At 37.6% G+C, this 19629-nt stretch overlaps 1 pseudogene; it reads right to left on the reverse strand.

Moving 5' to 3' along the window:
* Positions 1-691: 691 nt before the first annotated feature.
* Positions 692-19405, reverse strand: LOC149237358 (glutamate decarboxylase 1 pseudogene; annotated as a pseudogene).
* Positions 19406-19629: the final 224 nt, after the last annotated feature.

The raw sequence follows: 19629 nt of genomic DNA on the forward strand, positions 1-19629 counted from the left end.
AACTTTCAACATAATTTACTTATGGCCTACAATGATTTGTACAATTTTCAATTCATACAATTTTTTATTATAAATTTAATGGTGGTCTCCATTCATAATTATAGATTGTGCATTTTGTACCACATCCAATCCCTATCTCTTTGCATTTCCACTAACATCTTAGCTTTTCTTAACCCAATGAAGTCAGCCACGTGAGATATAAACGTTTGTGAGCTTGCTTGACAGTGAAGTATTAATATCGAAGAATTATACTAAAAACTTAACCCATATAACGTGAATGAAACAAAATCGATTGATATTACATGTTAAAACGAATATCAAACATTCACACTAATATTACTAGCAATTGTCCCAAAAGGTACAAAGAGAGGCCGATAGGATCATTAAATTAGAATTGTTGAATTTCTCTAGAGGAGATGTTGGTCCAAGTGAATAATTAGGCAGTATAACAGGACCCCGAGTTTAAATAAGGGCTACTAAAACGCTCTTATAAGCTCACACTCTTTTGAAATTGATTACCCATACATATACCACAACACTCAAAATAAACAGATATAAACCAACAAATATGACAATACAGGCGTGGCTTAAACTCTAGAACCGCCAAAATCATGGAATGTAATAATTATAAGAATTTACATCTCTTTTTAGAGTAAAATTACCTTAAGTTAAAAAAACGGATAAAGTCAACACATTCACAACCTCTGGCTTTGTAGCATGAAGAGCATTTCAAAAAATTTTAAGAATTAAATAAGGTGAGACTGAATAATCTGAACAATGCCATGAAATGGAATGGAATGCAAATGAAGACTCGGCCGAAATCCACTGACAATGAACGGGACTACAATGCAATGTAATGAATAACAAGAATTGAGTGGGGAGCGCTATGCTTCCCTGCTGTTTTGTTTTGTTCCCAACTTTCCACCACTCATACAGCTGTGAAATTAAATTAGAAAAAATCAAGCTCTAATAATAACAGCGGGCATGCATGCAACCCAGCCCATAAACGGAAACAATACCGGGTAATAATAGAAAGCTTCCCTTAACTTAAAAAATCTTCGAGCTTTATCCATTTGTAAATCTGGATACGAAGTTGGCTTTTGACAGCCTCATGCTTAGAAATCAATCATCCCTGTAATGTGTAACAACTGCCTGTAAACTCGGCAATGGTATTACAGCTAATAAAAGTTTGATGGGCAACAACAAACCTCGAACCCCAGACGTATGAGCTGGTAATATTGAGCAATTATTTGGCTGGCCCCTGCAGGGTACATGGTCATGACTTTAATTCAAAGATGTTTTGTCCAAGGGAAACATCCAAATATCCCATTGACCTAATAAATTGAAATGAAATACAGTGATCATCAACTAAGAAAATTTGTTTTAACCTTTGGAGAAGTTGAGGGTGAAGGTGGGCTGATCGACCCCCAAATAGTTGATGTGAAAGATAAGATCCTCTGGGAGGTCATGCTTTGCTCTCTAGATAACCCATCCGATTCCGGCATAGACGAGTCCATACTTGTTCCCGCTCACGTTTATGCTCTTCACCAATGGAAGCCGAAAATCCCATTCCAAATCAGGATAGAGGAACGGTGCAATAAATCCGCCGCTTGTCGCGTCCACACGTATGGGTGTGTCCCACCTGCAACCATTGGGCGCAATCAACGGTCATGACCACAATCACAATTTTCAACCTGGTCAGTCCTATTCAATGAGCAGGTAAATCGAAGGAGATCTGATGGCTCACCCTGTTTCCCTGTTTTTCTGTAGGAGGAGATCATTCAACAACTTGACATTTTTGAACTCGCCATTGTAAGTAGAACCCAAAATGGCTGCCACACAAATAGTGTTCTCGTCAACCATCTCAACAGCTTTGATGAGATCCATCACATAGTACCCTCTTTCAGTTTAACTTCTTTCAGCTCTACGTCAAAATATCGAGCAAATTTCTCCCAACAAACCTCCTGGACGAACTCTGTTATCAACGGCTTATGTTTTTATGTTGCTGATGATTGACATGTTCCTCTTCTTTACAACATGCACCTGTATTCATTGATGTTCTTTTAAAAATGCAATTTAACACATCACGAAAGTAAAAGGTCTTGGAAGGGTCCTTTGTCAAACCCGGACCTGGATCATGGCTAAAGCTTTCTCATTTTTTTTCCTAGCTAGGGTTTGGAGAGTTTGACTTGTACCAACTTGTGATAATCTATTGGTATGTATTGTAGTTCAAATTTAACACTTGAATTAGCTTTTCTATTTCAAAGTTTGTTCTTGCATGCGTTATCTATTATTAGAGTAGTGTGCATATCCCAAGGGAGGTATAGATCCCAAGGAAGAATGTGCATGCATGCATGCCACAAAGATCCTCAAATTGGGACACACTATTTCTAACACTTCTATCCATGTATGAGGGTGCACCAACAGAGTAAATTAGGGTTAGGGTTTGATTGAGACAATTTGGGCACTTCATGCATGTGACCAAATACATCGTATCTTCCATTTGTCTCTTGTTCTATAAAAGAGACATAAGCTCACCAATGTGTTGGTTGGCGAGTTTTAGTTTTGAGCTACAGCAATTTAACTATTTTTCTTTCAAAAAATAGAAGATAGATACACCATTGAGTGTTCCACATTGTGCATTTGCTCTTTGTAATTTCCAGCAGTGTGTGTTTGTACATTAATGTCTTTAGAGATTGTTATTTTGATTGAGATCTTTAGTTTATAGGCTACATAGGTTTATGTTAACTTATCTAAGTGCAGAATCTACTTACCATGGTCAAAAATTTAACAAGTATATCATTCTCTTAACATTTTTTTCTTTTTGGAGGGAGGTTGGAGGGTGTTTTTTTTTCCCTTTGATGGGAGGGTATAGGGTGAGTGAGTCTGAGGTTTTGGATCATACATAATTAAGGTTAAAAATGAATAAAGAAAAATCATAAAAGAACACAATGTTGATGTTTGTAGCAGCGGACAGATATTTCTGCATTGGCTAGGTGTCAAGCATGCAGGAATCGTCCAAAGCTTCCCTAGGAAACTTGCTCAATTTATTAAGGAAGTTGTTTTTATGATTTAGCCTAAGTCTAACATAAGAAAAGCACATTAATTAAGTTAATTAATTAATGTTGGCTATTGAGCTAGGAAATCTAAGGGAATGTAATTTTAATTACATTAGTGAATTTGTTTTAATCTCAATAGTTAATCTCAAATACCATTCATCACTTTGGACATTTGGGTTAGGGATTTAGCTCAATGAGAAATTGTAAAAGCAAGCCTAAGGAGTGGATAAAGACATAACAATTGACAGAGATTGAGACAGTGATTTTCTCAGGAGCTGAAGAGAAAAGAGGTGTCCAGCAGTGAGAGGAAAATTCTAGAGGTGATTGAGTGGAGGCTCTTCAGCAAGGAGGCCATACCAATTTCTGAGCAGAAGTTTTGCAGGGGCTGTACAAGGAGAGCCGAGGTCACACATGCCATGCGGGTTTAGTTTCAGCAGGCCGCATGTGTGAAAGAGAGGCTATGCGCAGGCTGTACATACTACAACACTTCTGCAAATTAGATTTCTCAGGGGCATATTTGCCAAGTTTATTTGTTGTAATAATTATTCTAATTTTCTTTGTAGGCCAATTTCCCAGTAAGAGAGCCTCACTGTTCAAATAATTAAAAGTCAAGATCAGTTGGAGAAGAATTTTCTGTGTGAAAGATGTCATGTATTTTGCTTCTGTTATTTCATTTCTGAGTTAAAAATCCTAGTGTATTTTATTCAGTAATTGCAGAAATAATTTTTTCGGGTTATAAAAATTACTAGGAATTATAATCAGATCTGGAATCTAGAAATTAACACCCATCAATGCCTTGGTACACTAGTGACGTGGATGGAGAGTTGAACTGTCCAACAAGGTTCCTTCTCATTGTTCTTTGCCCCACCCAAATGGCATATTAAACAGGGGTGAGGCCAGGTCCAAGTCCAATTGAATTTGGTGGAACAGATACCCCTGATACCTGATAACTAAGCCAAAGAAAGTCCAGGTTATGATGTGCAACCGCTCATGGTGTCTTCTGGAAGCACTTCCAACAACAAAAAAATTAAGAAAGAGATATGCTTTCGCATCCTTTCTATGTCAAAGGAGAAGGCAAGTGGCATATGCAATGCCTATCAATATGCAAAGTACAATTAGAATCATCATATCTATCGGACAACGTACAAACATAATCCTCAATGCAAGTAGTTATGCTACAAGATGCACAAAGGCCTGAAATCAAGAATAAGGAGTCGCATCTTTAGATATAGCCAGAAGATGAAACAAAGCCTACTGGCGGTGCTGTATGCTTATCCAAAGTATGGACTCTGTAAGAGACTTGCTCAAGGGTCACTTCCTTTGTAAGTTTGCACTATAGTATAAATGAACCAAAGCCTGCAGGGATGAAACATATGCTTAAGGCTTAAACAAAGTATGGGCTCTATCAGAGAGTTGCTGACAAATCTTGGAAAGGTTCACAACTTCACAATCCTCCAATCTGTGATCCCCCTTCCTAGTTATTAGCATAGCACACAATCTGCACGGAAGCACAGTAACACTGTATCCTTTTTTGCTTTCGTCTCCTTTTGATGGCAGGTTATATGGTGAATCTGATGTTCTAGATAGTACATGATTAATTGTAAATATGCAAAAAGAAAATTTTAAAATAATGAAAGTAATACATGCTTATTCCATAACAAGCTAGCTCCAAATTTGAATAGCCACCATTTACTATTGGATTCAATAAACAGGCTCGGTACATGCTAGCAAGGACTACTGATAGCCTTCTAGTCTCTAGAACATAATGAACAACAATGCCATAATTTTCTAGCACAATCATAAAAAGAAAAGCAAAGTTATCGACAAATAAATGAATTTGCCCATACTTCAGAAGCATTGTGAAATATCACTAGAAATACGCAGAAACTTCGCATAGCAGGACATCTAATTGGAGTTTCAAGGATGAGGCTATAAAGCCCTCAACTGCAAATACGAACCGAAAACATAGAAGATTTGAAGTCAAAGGTAACTATAAAGAAGATATCAAATGTATGAATAGCAACTTCTTACAAGATTAGGAATCTTCATGGATTGATCCCTTGAGTTTTTTAGAGTCCAACCACCATCAGCACCCACATCTAGAATCGTCGAAAAGTTCCTAACAGCAATGATAGATAATTCTCTGCATAAATTAAAAAAACTTATGTTAGCTCGAGTCTGACAAACAGACTTTCTAAAAGTTTGGAGAAAGCATGACACTTATTAATACATCCTAATCAATTCTATACGCATTACTTGCGCTTGAATGGTAGATGCATTTCTCGTATACCCCAAAAACCTGTAGCCCAATTTCTCCTTCTGTTCTTGTTTCCCATATCATGTTTATGATAATATAGACGCTATGAGGTGCAATGTTATATATACACACGGATCAAACCCCTGATTAAATTATGATTAAACTCATTTTTCAATTTTTATTCTAAGCGAAGAGGACATAAAACCAGGCAGGTACAAAAGAATGTTAAAAAATAAAACATAAACATAATGTGTGTCGGTATTCAAGAGTTCACAGCAGAAATTGTCAGTTACTCTTGAAATCTAGATCTGCATAAGGGTTTCAACTTAACAGGTCTCCTCCCTGTATGTGTATATATGTATACTTTGTTAAATTGTGTACACTTCGTTAGATCGAGTACAGAGAAGTGAAAGTCACAAGAAATCAAAAGCAATAACATTTCAAAAGCAGAGTAATGTGAACAATAGAAACGAAATTCCACACGATATTGAGGTACCTTTTGGTGAGAAGGACTATATCAATGCTTTGTCGAGCCCCACTTGCTATGTCTGGAATTCGAAGTGCCTGAAACGCCTTCCCACCATAGATTTTCTCAAGTCTGAGCTTCAAGTAAAAAATTACATAATAACTCAATCAATCCAAACAAACTACGTAATTAATCAGTCCTTGGAAAAAGCAAAGCAGTAGAATGGGGGTGAAGGAAGGAAGGAAGGAAGACGTACCGAGGCAAGGATTCCTGATTATCTTGAAGCAAGAGTTGAATGAACCGATCCATCCGTATCAGCCGCAGCGCTGCTCAAAGCCATTTTTGGCTGAAATCTGAATATCCAAGGGCGGATCTTCAACAGGCTCTTATTACACAGCGGCTTCAGCCAGTATGTCGTCGATTGCAGGAAAACTGCGGAGCAGAATCGAATGTGGGAGTATGGTGTTTAAAGGAGGCTTTGACAAAGGGCGAGCTTGTTCACGGCACTACGGTTGCTTCTGTTTGTAACATGTTCCTATAGTTCCATAATAGGAAATGATAGTGCTTCATGGCGGAAAGGCATGGGATTGATGATTTTTCCACATGAAAAAGTTTTCTGTTGTTTCCTTTTCTGGTTCAGATTAACGGTTGAAAGTGTCTCACATGATCAAACGGAGCAGAATAAAAGTGTTGACTAAGAAGTTGACGCATACGAAGGCCTATCGGCCTAAATATGCCCTAAGCTTAAATCGATTGTTGTTTCCCCGAATATTCGGATATTCGGGAAATATGGAGTCTGTCCAATTCCTAAATATTTAGGGAATCAGCAATTGACTTAAAGATGGCCATTAATATGTATAATGATAATGAAATTGATTTTTTCACCCTACCGTCATCCAATATTAATATACAAAAAGACAACAAACTGATTTTTTTAGGTTACCCCAACCAAAATGACTGATGCGGAGAATTTATAGCCAAAATTTATTCATGAAATTTAGAATGAGTACTCTTCTGATATGATATTAAAAACTTAAAAAAAAAACGTTATGCATCAATCCCAAATGATACCTTCGCTTAGTAAAGCAACACAAAGCAAGCCCGTGAGAGAAATCCAAGCTAATTCGACAGCATATTTGGCATTCAATAACAAAATTCTCAAAAGAAGAGATTTTATAGTAGTAGGAGGGATTCCAAACACCATAAAAGAGGCATATCATATTATTTTTATACGAACATACACGCAAACAACTCATCATGGAAGGAAAGGCCAAGCAAGCACAGTTATCCCGCAACCAATTGCAACAAACATTAGTAGGAGAAACTATTGTGGTAGTCGCCATAGAAATCAAAATATTCTTCAAGGAATAATTAGTAGAAAGTTGCAGTTATTTATGAGAAGGATTACCAGGAAATACTAGCAACAAAATCAACCTTTATGTAAGTTGGATCGCTGCTTACAAATGAAAATATTCTTCCACCTTTATGTAAGTTGGATTGCTGCTTACAAATGAAAATATTCTTCATATATACATAATTGGTAGAAGATTAAATAAGAAATTGAATGAGAACACAAAACACATGACGAAGAGGAGATATTTACCTTATGACAATCATATAAAGATTTGTTGGCAGAAGTTGTTTTTCCTCTTAGAGATCCTACTCATTAGAAGCCTATGGAAAAGTCTCTTCCATTGTTGTTGCTTATATTTATGTTCTCAACTCCCTCTTCATCTTCTTAATCAAAAGAGGATCCTCCACATGTGGCTCCTCCTCATTGGAAGCTTCTGGAACAAATTGTTCCTCTGTTGCTGCTTATTTTGTCTCTATGCTCGACTCCCTCTGCCTCTTCTGGACGACAATAGGATCCTCTCCATGTTTCCTTTCTTTCTCTTCTTCCTCCATTCCCATCATTGAGGTTCTGTGTTGTTATCCTTCAGTAGAAACTGAAAGTCCTTGTACTCCAATTGTTTGTATTCACTCATTTCTCCCTTCAATATGTTAATAGTGATTCATTCAAGTAACAAGCCTGTCACACATCCATAACAACCCACTCCAACACTCACCACGTGCCAAGATTTCCATCTTGCACTGTGAAGACATAGGTAAAAACAAATTGCTAAAAGAATAACAAATGCCAGTCAACTTGTTGAATTCTTGGGATATTCACTGTCAGGACTTGCATGGAAAGGGAAAAGAGGGATCAGGGTTTCACGTCGACACTATTTCATTTCTAATTTTAGAAAAAAATCGATTGCTTCTTCTCTATGCACATTGTAATCTCAACGCCAAATAAAATTGCAGAATTTTCATGGGAATTGCCGGGGAGCGTGAAAATATGCACAATCTCACCACTGTAAGATTGCGAAGTTGTGATGTGCATACCCGAAAAAAGGAAAAAAAGGAAGAAATATATTTCTATGTACAAAAGATACGGTGATTGTCATTAGAGAGGCGCGAGGAGAGGTAGTATTAATGTCCTCCTACTCCTTGTAGTGTTACTTTATGCTTTGGACATAAATGAGTGTGGCATACCTTCAGATTGACATAATGTAATTTTCCGTAGTAAGGGCACAACAAATTTTATAATTTTATCAAAAAAATTATAGATTTTGATATTTAACATAAATACCTCTATAATCATCTTGTCCAGATGATAGATTTTGATAATGGCACAAATCCCTCCATAATCATCTTGTTCAGATTCTTGTAAGCCTCTTTCGGGTTCCATGTCCCACAAAGGAGATAAATAAGGCAGGTGTATGTAATGACATTTCGATGGAAACACATTTCTTGAATTCTGTTAAGGAGGTTTAATGCTTATTTGATACATCCTTCTTTAGAAAAAAACCATAAATTACAACATTATAGACCTTAATATTTGGAGCAAAAACTTCCTTCTTCATCTTATTATCGAGATTGATATCATCATAAAACTTTCCTACCTTGGAGAAACAACAGATGGCAGTGGTGTAATAAGATGCATCAGGGGTGATGCATAGGTTAGATATTTCTTCCCATAGCCTCTTAACCTAGACACGTCAACAAAAATGTCACACCAACCATAAAGGATAACATTGAATCACTTTGTTTCGATTGTATGACACTACTTGTTAAAGTAAAACGATCATGTTTCAGTGGAAAGCATGGAAAAGGAAAAGAAAATCGTCATAGTATGAAGCAAGTTTGAAGTTATGCCATGGAATATTTTTATGGTTTTTCGAGCATCATCAAAAGGGTTGGAATTTGGATTCCTTTTTATCTATCAGATATTTTTCTTTTATGTTTTGGGTCTTTATGTTTCCCGTAAAGTAATGTTATGTTTAAAATTTCTCTCTTTAAGAGCGATATTCTAATAATAAATTAACCCTTCACTAGTAAAGGATTTATTAAAAAATTACCCTTAAATAACATAATTATGTTAATAAATTTCACGTATTTATTATAATGAAAAAAACAAAATAACCATAACATAAAAAAAACTTATTAAATTTTAAATCTTGGTTTGAAATTGCATGGAACACTCAAAATAAAATTTGGAGAACCTGAAATCAAATGTCATTTACAGAATCGTTAATTTAATGAGTGCAAATTGATCTCTCATACATTTAAGGCCCCTACGAAATGGAGGAGATGAAAAATCTGATAAGATCTATTGCACAAATTGGTGAACAAATATTTTCTCAAGATTATAATATATGATATTCTTAAATTTGTATTACAATGATGCATTCAAAAAAAATATGTTTTACAATTTAATATTGAACAACTTGGTGAACAAACACTCAAAATTATGATATATAACATTTTAAATTTAAATAAAAAGAAATATTTGAAAATTGAAAAAAACATTCTTATAGAAATAAAAATGAATACACCTTAGATATCATAATGTATCGTAACTTTAATATTAATATATATTAATTTCTATAATATATTATATATTATATAAAATTCAACATTAAAACAATTTTATTTAATATAATTATTAATTATTTTTATCCTTTTATAAAATATATTTTATAAAATTAAAATTTATTAAAAATAAATTTAAATTAAATTATTTAGTAATCATTTAAATTTATATTAAACCATCAATCTCCTCTTACTCTATATAATACTTTATCGATAAAATTTTAAATCAATAATCTTTAGATTAAAAATACCTTAACAATATATCTTATTCTCTTTTATTCTATCAACCTCTATTGTACTACCTTTGAAGAATTTTGTAAATAATTCTTCCTTAATAAACACTAAATTGCATTTTATTTTATTAATCCTATCCAAAATTTCAAATCCCACAAACTACCCATAATGTGTTTTCATACTTTTAGTTGATCATGGACTTGGACACAGAGATTGATATTGCACAACTAACTTCTTAGAGGGAGAAAAGTAAAGTTAATCTTACCTAGTATGGATGGCTTAATAACCACGAAATGCTAATTGACAGTCAATTAGTGTTACCTGAGGGAACCATGGATGTGTAAATATGGGAATGGTAGAAGCATTAATTGACAAATTTCAGCGTAATTTACTCGTGGCCTACGATGGTTCGTACAATTTTATATTCATGCAATTGTTTATTATAAATGTTAATGGTGGTTTTGATTCATAATGATGAATCCTGCATTTTGTACCACATCCCATCCCTATCTCTTTGCATTTCCACTAACATCTTAGCTTTTCTTAATCCAGTGAATTCAGACATGTGAGATATAAACGTTCCCAGGTTGCTTGACAGTGAAATATTAATATCAATGAATTATACTAAAATTTAACCCATATAACATCAATGAGACGTACTCGGTTGATAGTACAGGTTAGTATTAATATCAAACACCTACACTAATACTAATTTGCATAATGAAAACAAAAATGAGTTTTTGACACTACCACCTAACCAAAAGTACTCATGCTGACTATTTAGAGCCAAAGTTTATTTATGAAATTTAGAGTGAGTAGTCTTCTGATATGATATTAAAAACTACAAAACCCCTTGTGCATCAATCCCAATTGATGCCTTCACTTAAAATAATAACACAAAGCTCAACGAAACAACACAAAGCAAGCCCTTGAGAGAAATCCAATCAAATTCGACAACATATTTCGCATTCGATAGAAAGATTCTTAGAAGAGGATATTTTATGCATCAATCTCAATTGACGCCTTCACTCAAAAAAATAACACAAAGCTCAACAAAAAACTACAAAGCAAGCCCTTGATAGAAATCCAATCAAATTCGACAACATATTTGGCATTCAATAGAAAGATCTTAGAAGAGGATATTTTATAATAGCACGAGAGATTCCAAACACTATTGTTGGTTTGTTGGGGCCTGACCCAGGTTCAGAAGTGATTTAGCCACACAAATCCCGAAACTACCGGCCCTTTCGACAATAGTCCGCGGTGCGCGAACTAAGGTCTCACTCGAGGTAGTATGGAAGGGTGCTTGAACCAGGTTTCCGCACCCTAGGGATGTCTTGATGAAGTCTAGGAAGTTCGCGCACCGAACCCGCGCGCATGCGCTGCTCCGCGCAACCCTTTGTCCTTCGTAGCTTGTGCGACTGCTTCCGCGCGGCTTTGTAAAGAGCACGAAGAGGTGTTGTCTCGATCCTTTATCCTTAATGTGCTATTATTATAGATCTTAACTTAATTGTGTGTACCCAATATTCCCATTAATCATTCAACATTCATAGCAAGTGCGCACAATCATAAAACTGTAAAGAGATGCATAAACATAACAGAAGCATAAACACACAGTATTTTAGAATCAACTTATCTTTTATTAATCCTTTGTTCAAATACAATCCCAACTCCACCCTGTGCACTCAGCTGCAGGGGTTCGCGCACATAGCTGGGGACTCTACCAAGCCTCTGCGCACTCAGCTGCAGAACCTCTTCCTACCACTACAACCCAAGACTTGGACTTACAGACTCATAGCTAGTTCATCATCCAAAAGAACATAAGACTTCTCCCCCCCCTTTACACTTAGAGCCTTGCTCTATTTATACAATCCCATGGTCCGTGAACCATGGGTAGGCCGACACACTCTACATTAAATTATATTATTTTAGGGCAGACAACCCTAGCCTCTCGTGCTCCGCGCCCACATTTTGTGGGGTCTTTTCATTACACTTGACCAAAATCCAGGCTTCCAGCCCCAAAAACCCACTATGGGGGGATCCGCTGCCCAACAGGCCCCCAACACAATCATCATGACTCATCCCGAGTCACTCTGCTGGTGCGGCGATCTTTGCGCGAAGTCCATGCAGCAGGTCTCGCGTAGCTTGGGTGTCTACAACACACTGTTCTGCCGCCTGTTGTACTTGTTGCATGCATATTTTTGAACTTTCGTGTGCCGGGTCACATTCCTATCCAATCGTGTACAGTTCTTGCATCTGTGCCAGCTTCCCTTCAATGGTAGTTGTGATTGTGAATGCTTCATCGATCCATGGCTGGATGTGCACTTTAAACAGGGCTTCCTTTTGGCGCGCAGTGTCTAATCGGTCCTTCAGTGCCCTTGCTTGTTGTAGTCTAGTGAGTCATTGAGTAAGGGAAACCGTCTGCACAATGCCCCGAACACTGTTGTACTCCTGCTGCAACTCACGCGCCTCTGTCTCTAGGCACTATAGGTTTGGGTCTTCCTGCAGATGTGTAAGTATGGTGAGTGCTTGCTCCAACATCCCGGTGCACCCCTGTGTCGCCTGGCCAATTCGTTCCAACCCCATCTGGATAGCACAGGCGCGTTGCTCTCTGACTTCTGGGGGTGTGGAGGGTTGTGCCTTCAATCGCAGCTCGGTGATTTGCAGGTTCAACTCCAACTAAACCTTTGTCGTTTCCTCTCGGGCCTCGTAGACTTCGGCTGCCAATCTATGGACCCGCTCTGCTGCTGGTAGTTTTGCTGGCACAGCCAACTCTGGAATGCTCCTGCATGCGTCCTCTACGGCCTGCTCCAATCCGCTAGCCTATGCAACCAACGCATCCCTCTGGATGCTGAGCTGGTCCATGTTGATTTTCTGCTCATTCAGGACCTGGATCACTTGGCCTTCTCGGGCGCGGAGTTCAGTGATGACCCCATCTTGTAGCTAGTACAGTACTTCGCGCAGCATGGCGGCCAAGTTCAAGCCGACCCCTTTCATGCTGCTCATCGCAGCCTGGTCCTCCTCGTTTGCTACTGCTAGCATGCCTTCGGGCAATATGAAGGTGTTACTCATACGGGCACGCAGCGTCTGTTCAGCCTCAATGGTTCCTACTGCGACATACTAGGCCATTGTACCTGTTTGGGGGTGTTGTACCTGTAAATCTTGTAGCTGCGCGCTGAGCGCCTCCAACACAGTGTTCTGCTCCATTCGTAATCCCTGGAGAGCGTCCTCCGCAACTTTGTGAATCTTTTTGGTGATATCCAATAGATCACCTTCTATGAGCATGATCAGGTGGTCGGACGTCTTTGTGACTTTCCCTTTCTTTCTGTGTTAGGTCCCTATAATACTAGTGATTACCCCATTACTATTGTAGTTATATCCCTTATTAATATTGTTGTGCCCCTATTGTCCCCATATCATTATTACTGTGCCCCATAGAATCCCTCTATTGTTATTTTTGTGCCTTTATATTATTATTGTTAGGTCGGCTGGGTTATATTGTGACTCCTTAGACTCCTATATATAGAAAAGAGGTTTTGTCATTTGAATCATCAAAGAATCATTCATTTGTGTAATGTAAAGGAGGTTGCCCCCTCGAAGAGGCTGAATTCTAAGGCATTGATCTATCTTTTCTATCTTTTTGTGAGCTGGTTTCATAACATTTGGTATCAAAGCTTTAAATTCTAGGGTTTTTCTACTCCAAATAGGTCATCGTCGCATTTTCGCTATAACTTTTTTTCTGCGATGTTTTAGAAGTGAAAAAAAAACCCATTTGAGACGAAATCACACTGAACCTTGGGTCCGAATTTCAGAGCTTTTCGCACTATATTTGCGGCAATATGATCTGAGGAAGTTGGTCTTTTTGCAGACCCCTGAATTACATTCCAAATAGGTGACCTGGGGAAAATCGTCATAACTTTCTCTTTGAGCATCAGATTGAAGTTTCATAAGAAGATACAAAAAGAGGATGGACTGTAGTTTCTTGTGTATATTGTTTAGAGCCAAAGGTCAAAACAGGGACACGTGGCATGTCATACAAGTTCGCTCTACTGAACTAGTATATAATCAAGTCACTGTGGGAGATTTGGCATAACTCTTCCTTGGAGAATCCAATTTGGATCAGACTGGTGGCATTGGAAAGAGGACACAGAGGGCTACTACAGGTTGCAATTTAAGAACTGGATAATCTGAAATTACAGAGATACATCAGAGGCAATATTGAGCTCCTACAAAGTGAAAAAAAGTGTGTAGATTTTTTTAAATTTTTGCTTAAGCTTGGTTTGAAAAATTATTTTGAAGGAATTCAAAGGGAATAGTAGAGAATTATTATCGGTAACTTATGCCCCGAGGAAAGAAAATGCAAACACCTAGTAAGCAACCTGAAATCTCTAGCATGACTCATGAAGAAGAGGAAAAAATGCTACATGATATATCAAAATTACAAGACCAAGTGCAACAAATGTCACTCTCACAAAAGCTAACAGAAGCTAAGTTAAATGGCGTGGAATCTAAGATAAAGGGAGTGGAAGCTAAGATGGACGATTTGAAGACAGATTTGAAGAGACGTGGCAGATTTGAAGACAGACATGGCAGATTTGAAGACAGATTTGACAAATTTTCTACAAGAAATACTTACAAATGGTGAAAGGGTAGTAAAGGAAACTCATGATGCGAACAAAAGAACTGTTAATCATGACTTCATAGAATCTAACGTTGGATCGAAGACCCACCATATTCCAAAAATTGATATGAAGAAGTTTGATGGCAAGGATCCCGCAACATGGATATTACAGATGGAGCAATTTTTCGATCTCAATAATGTGCAAAACACACAAAAGGTACGTATTGCAACTTTATATTTGGAACCAAATCAGTTCGTATGGTATCAATGGCTTTACTCTCGTAAACAAATTATCACTTGGGAAATTTTTACAGAAGAATTGACAGCACATTATGAGGATACAAAAAGCAACACTTTTTTTAGCCAATTGATAAGTCTCAAACAAAAGGGTTCAATAATGGAGCACATTGAAGAGTTCCAAAAATTGAACATAAGGGTAAAAAATATTCCAGAGGAGCATATGATTGATGTGTTTATAGGGACTTTAAAGGATAATATCCAACATGATGTTCGCCTTTGGGAACCTGATTCATTAGAGAAGGCATTCAGGTTAGCAAGAAAAATGGAAAGAAAAATTATGGCAACCAGGAAGCATACCACTCACAACTATAAAGATGGAAGTGTTGTTGCCCCTAGTCTTCCACAACCTATAAGGTTGACACCACAACAATTGGAAGAAAAAAGAGCAAAAGGGCTTTGTTACAGTTGTGATAGCAAATAAACTGAAGGTCATAAGTGTGCTGAGAAGAAATTATTCTACATAGATTGTCAAGAAGAAGAAGAAAAGGAGCAAGAAAGGTCAAAAGAAGAGGATATACTCCAGGAACAAAGCCTAGATAAAGAAGAAATGAATCCGACCATATCTTGTAATGCATTGGTGGGAATTACCACTCCTCAAACTATCAAGATAGAAGGAAAAATCAAGAAGAAAAAGGTAATAGTGTTGATTGATTTAGGAAGTACCCACAATTTTATTCATTGTAAGGTAGCAAAAGAATTGAATTGCTTCCCATAACCAGCACCAGAGTGTCAAGTGATGGTTGCAAATGGAGGAACAATAAATTGCTCTGGAAAGTGCCATAATATCAAGCTATCCATGGGAGAATATGTATTGACTAGCCCAATGCTTTCCATTCCAATGGGAGGTGTTGATGTTGTACTAGGAGTCCAATGGCTACAATCCTTGGGTACAATAGCTTTTAATTTTCAAGAACTTTTCATGAAATTTTCTGTGGAAGGAAAGGAAGTTGAATTAAGGGGTATTGCAGGGAAACTAGGAAAGATAATCAGCTCTAACGGTATGACAAAGCTTCTAAAAAAGGAATAAAGAGGTGTAATTGCACAATTATGTTTGCTAGATGTTTCCACATCGAAATCATCTATTTCTCCAGATCTCCAAAAAGTCTTGGAAAATCATTCCAAGGTATTTGAGACTCCCAAAGGTCTCCCACCTATTCGTGATCATGATCATGCAATTCATCTGATTCCAGGAAGTGTTCCTCCAAACATCAGGTCATACAAATATCCCTATGCCCAAAAGAGTGAAATTGAATGTATGGTTGCAGAAATGCTAGAGGATGGTATAATTCAACCTAGTCAAAGTTCTTTCTCTGCTCTAGTAGTATTGGTGCACAAGAAGGATGGATCATGGCACATGTGTCCGGATTATAGGGAGCTCAACAAGCTCACTATTAAAGATAAGTTTCCCATTCCTGTCATTGATGAATTACTGGATGAATTGCATGGATCAATTTACTTCACCAAGTTGGATCTTCGTTCAGGATATCATCAAATCAGAATGAAGACTGAAGACATTCTGAAAACAGCATTTAGAACTCATGAGGGTCATTATGAATTTTTGGTCATGCCTTTTGGCCTTACCAATGCACCTTCTACATTTCAAGGTTTGATGAATTCCATTTTCAAACCCTTCCTTAGAAAATTTGTGTTAGTATTTTTTGATGATATACTAATCTACAGCAAGTCTTGGAAGGATCATGTTGAACATGTTGACAGGGTGCTACAACTATTGGAGGAGAAACAATTATATGCAAAAAGATCCAAATGTTTCTTTGGAGTACAATAGGTGGAATATCTGGTCATATTGTATCTCATGAAGGAGTTAAGGTAGACCCTAGCAAAATTAAAGCCATTAAGGAATGGAAAACCCCCACATCCATAAAGCATTTACGAGGATTTCTTGGGTTGATAGGGTATTATTGCAAATTTGTTAAAAGTTATGGGAGAATAGCAGCACCTCTAACAACATTATTGAAGAAAGATGCATTTTCATGGACTCCAGAAGCAACAAAGGCCTTCGAACATCTTAAAGAGGCAATGTGCCAAGCACCGGTCTTAGCTACACCGGACTTCACAAAAACCTTTATTGTGGAATGTGATGCTTTAGGAAATGGAATTGGTGTTGTTTTAATGCAAGATGAAAGACCCATTGCTTTTGAAAGTCGTCCAATCAAGGGAAAGTTTTTACACAAAGCTATTTATGAGAAGGAAATGTTGGCAATACTACATGCACTTAAGAAATGGCGACCCTACCTAATGGGAAGACACTTCAAGGTAAAAACGGATCATGATAGCCTTAAATACTTTTTAGAACAAAGATTATCCTCTAAAGAGCAACAAAAGTGGGTCACAAAGATTTTGGGTTATGACTTTGAAATCATCTACAAAAAATGGAAGCAAAATGTGGTGGCAGATGCACTCTCAAGAAAGGATGAGGATGTGGAAGCATTGTTGTGCGTCATTTCTATTATCCAACTAGATTGGATAAATGAAGCAAGGGATGAATGGAAGAATGATGAAGAAGTGTGGGCACTTATTCAAAACTTACAACAAGATTCCAGTACATCTGATACATTTAGCTGGCAAAATGATTCGTTATGGTACAAAGATCGCTTATACCTCTGTAAGAATTCCCAACTCAAACAAAAGATTCTTATGGAATTGCACACTTCTCCCTTAGGAGGGCACTCAAGATTTTTAAAAACTTACCACAGGGTTAAGAAGGAATTTTTTTGGGATGGCCTTAAATCGGATATTCAAAAGTTTGTGGCAGAATGTTTGGTTTGCCAACAAAATAAAGTTGAAACAATTAAGACCCCGGGTCTATTACAACCTTTATCCATTCCAATCCAACGTTGGGAGGAGGTTTCAATGGATTTTATCACAGGTTTACCCAAGTCTGAGGGAAAGAGTGTCATCATGGTGGTAGTTGACAGACTTACCAAGTATGCACACTTTTGTGCATTATCACATCCATTTAAAGCCAATATAGTTTCTACTGCATTTATGGAAACAATTCAAAAGCTACATGGAAACCCAAAGATTATTGTAAGTGACAGAGATCCCATTTTCACTGGAAATTTTTGGACAAAATTATTTTCTTGTCTTGGTACTCAGTTAGCTCATAGCTCATCTTATCATCCTCAATCTAATGGGCAAACTGAGATAGTAAACAAATGTTTGGAAGGATATCTTCGTTGCTTTGTATTTGATAAACAGACACAATGGGTCAAATGGTTGCCTCTGGCTGAATGATGGTATAACAATTCCTTCCATACAACAACAATAATAAGCCCATTTATGGCACTTTATGGATATCAGCCACCATCCATCACATCATATTTAAGAGAAAATTCTAAGGTTCAAGCAGTGGAACATCACATCGAGCATCAACAACAAGCCCTCCAACTCTTAAAGGATAACCTCGTGTTGGCGCAGAATAGAATGAAACAACAGGCAGATCAACATCGCAACGAAAGAAGTTTTGATGTAGGTGATTGGGTATTCCTATGGCTACAACCATATAAACAAATGTCCCTCAAACAAGCTAAGAAGGATAATAAATTATCACCAAAGTATTACGGTCTGTACAAGGTGTTGCAAAAGATTGGTACTATGGCATACAAATTGGAGCTTCCTACAGCTTTTCGAGTGCACCTAGTTTTCCATGTTTCATGTTTAAAGAAGGTTATAGGCGACAAGCTCCCATTTCAAACAATATTACCAGAACTTGACGAGGAAGGAAAAATTATATTGGAACTGGAAGCAGTCACAGAAACAAGAACTTGACAGCTATGAAATCGATCAATTTCGGAGTATCTCATCAAGTGGAAGAACTTATCCGCTGAAGATTCCACATGGGAAGATGAGAATTTTATACAGAAGAATCCAGAACTACTCAAGCATTGAGGACAACACTTTTCTGAAGGAGAGGGGCATGTTAGGTCCCTATAATACTAGTGATTACCCCATTACTATTGTAGTTATATCCCTTATTAATATTTTTGTGCCCCTATTGTCCCCATATTGTTATTACTGTGCCCCATAAAATCCATCTATTGTTATTTTTGTGCCTTTATATTATTATTGTTAGGTTGGTTGGGTTATATTGTGACTCCTTAGACTCCTATATATAGAAAGGAGGTTTTGTCATTTGAATCATCAAAGAATCATTTATTTGTGTAATGTAAAGGAGGTTGCCCCCTCAAAGAGGCTGAATTCTAAGGCGTTGATCTATCTTTTATATCTTTTTGTGAGCTGGTTTCATAACATTCTAGGGACGGTTTTCTCCGGGTTGCACGACCGCTTGAGTTGTGTTGATGTTGTAATGGGTCCGCATGGTCCTCTTCCCTGTCCACCTCCCTGGTTTGCTGCTCCGAGGACATCTCCTGGCCTTCCTCGACCTCTCTGGTGGGAATGGTTGTGGTTTCTGTCGTCTGTGCTGCTATTGCTACATCGGCCGCCTTCTGCCGTGTGGCTGCTTCTTGTTCCTGGCACATCCTCTCAGCCAGCTGCGAGAGGCATAGCTTGGTGTCCTTCTTTTGTTGCTGCATTGCGATCTTCTTGATTTCCGCCAAGTCTGGGGTCGTGCCACTCCAGAGGCCATGACTCCATCACTGCAAAGATCGCATCGTCCATTGCAATGAACAGAAGCTTCACCCATTTTCGTATTGGATCCTTGCGCGCCCGGATATACAGGTTATGCATATCCGCCTTGAATTCTGTCACGCTTTGCAAGCTGTTATGAACTATAGGGGACAAGCGTGGCCTACGATTG

Source organism: Pinus tabuliformis, chromosome 8 (assembly GCF_031772625.1).
Source record: "Pinus tabuliformis cultivar Carrire ecotype Pingquan chromosome 8, CPIR1, whole genome shotgun sequence".
Lineage (NCBI taxonomy): Eukaryota > Viridiplantae > Streptophyta > Pinopsida > Pinales > Pinaceae > Pinus > Pinus tabuliformis.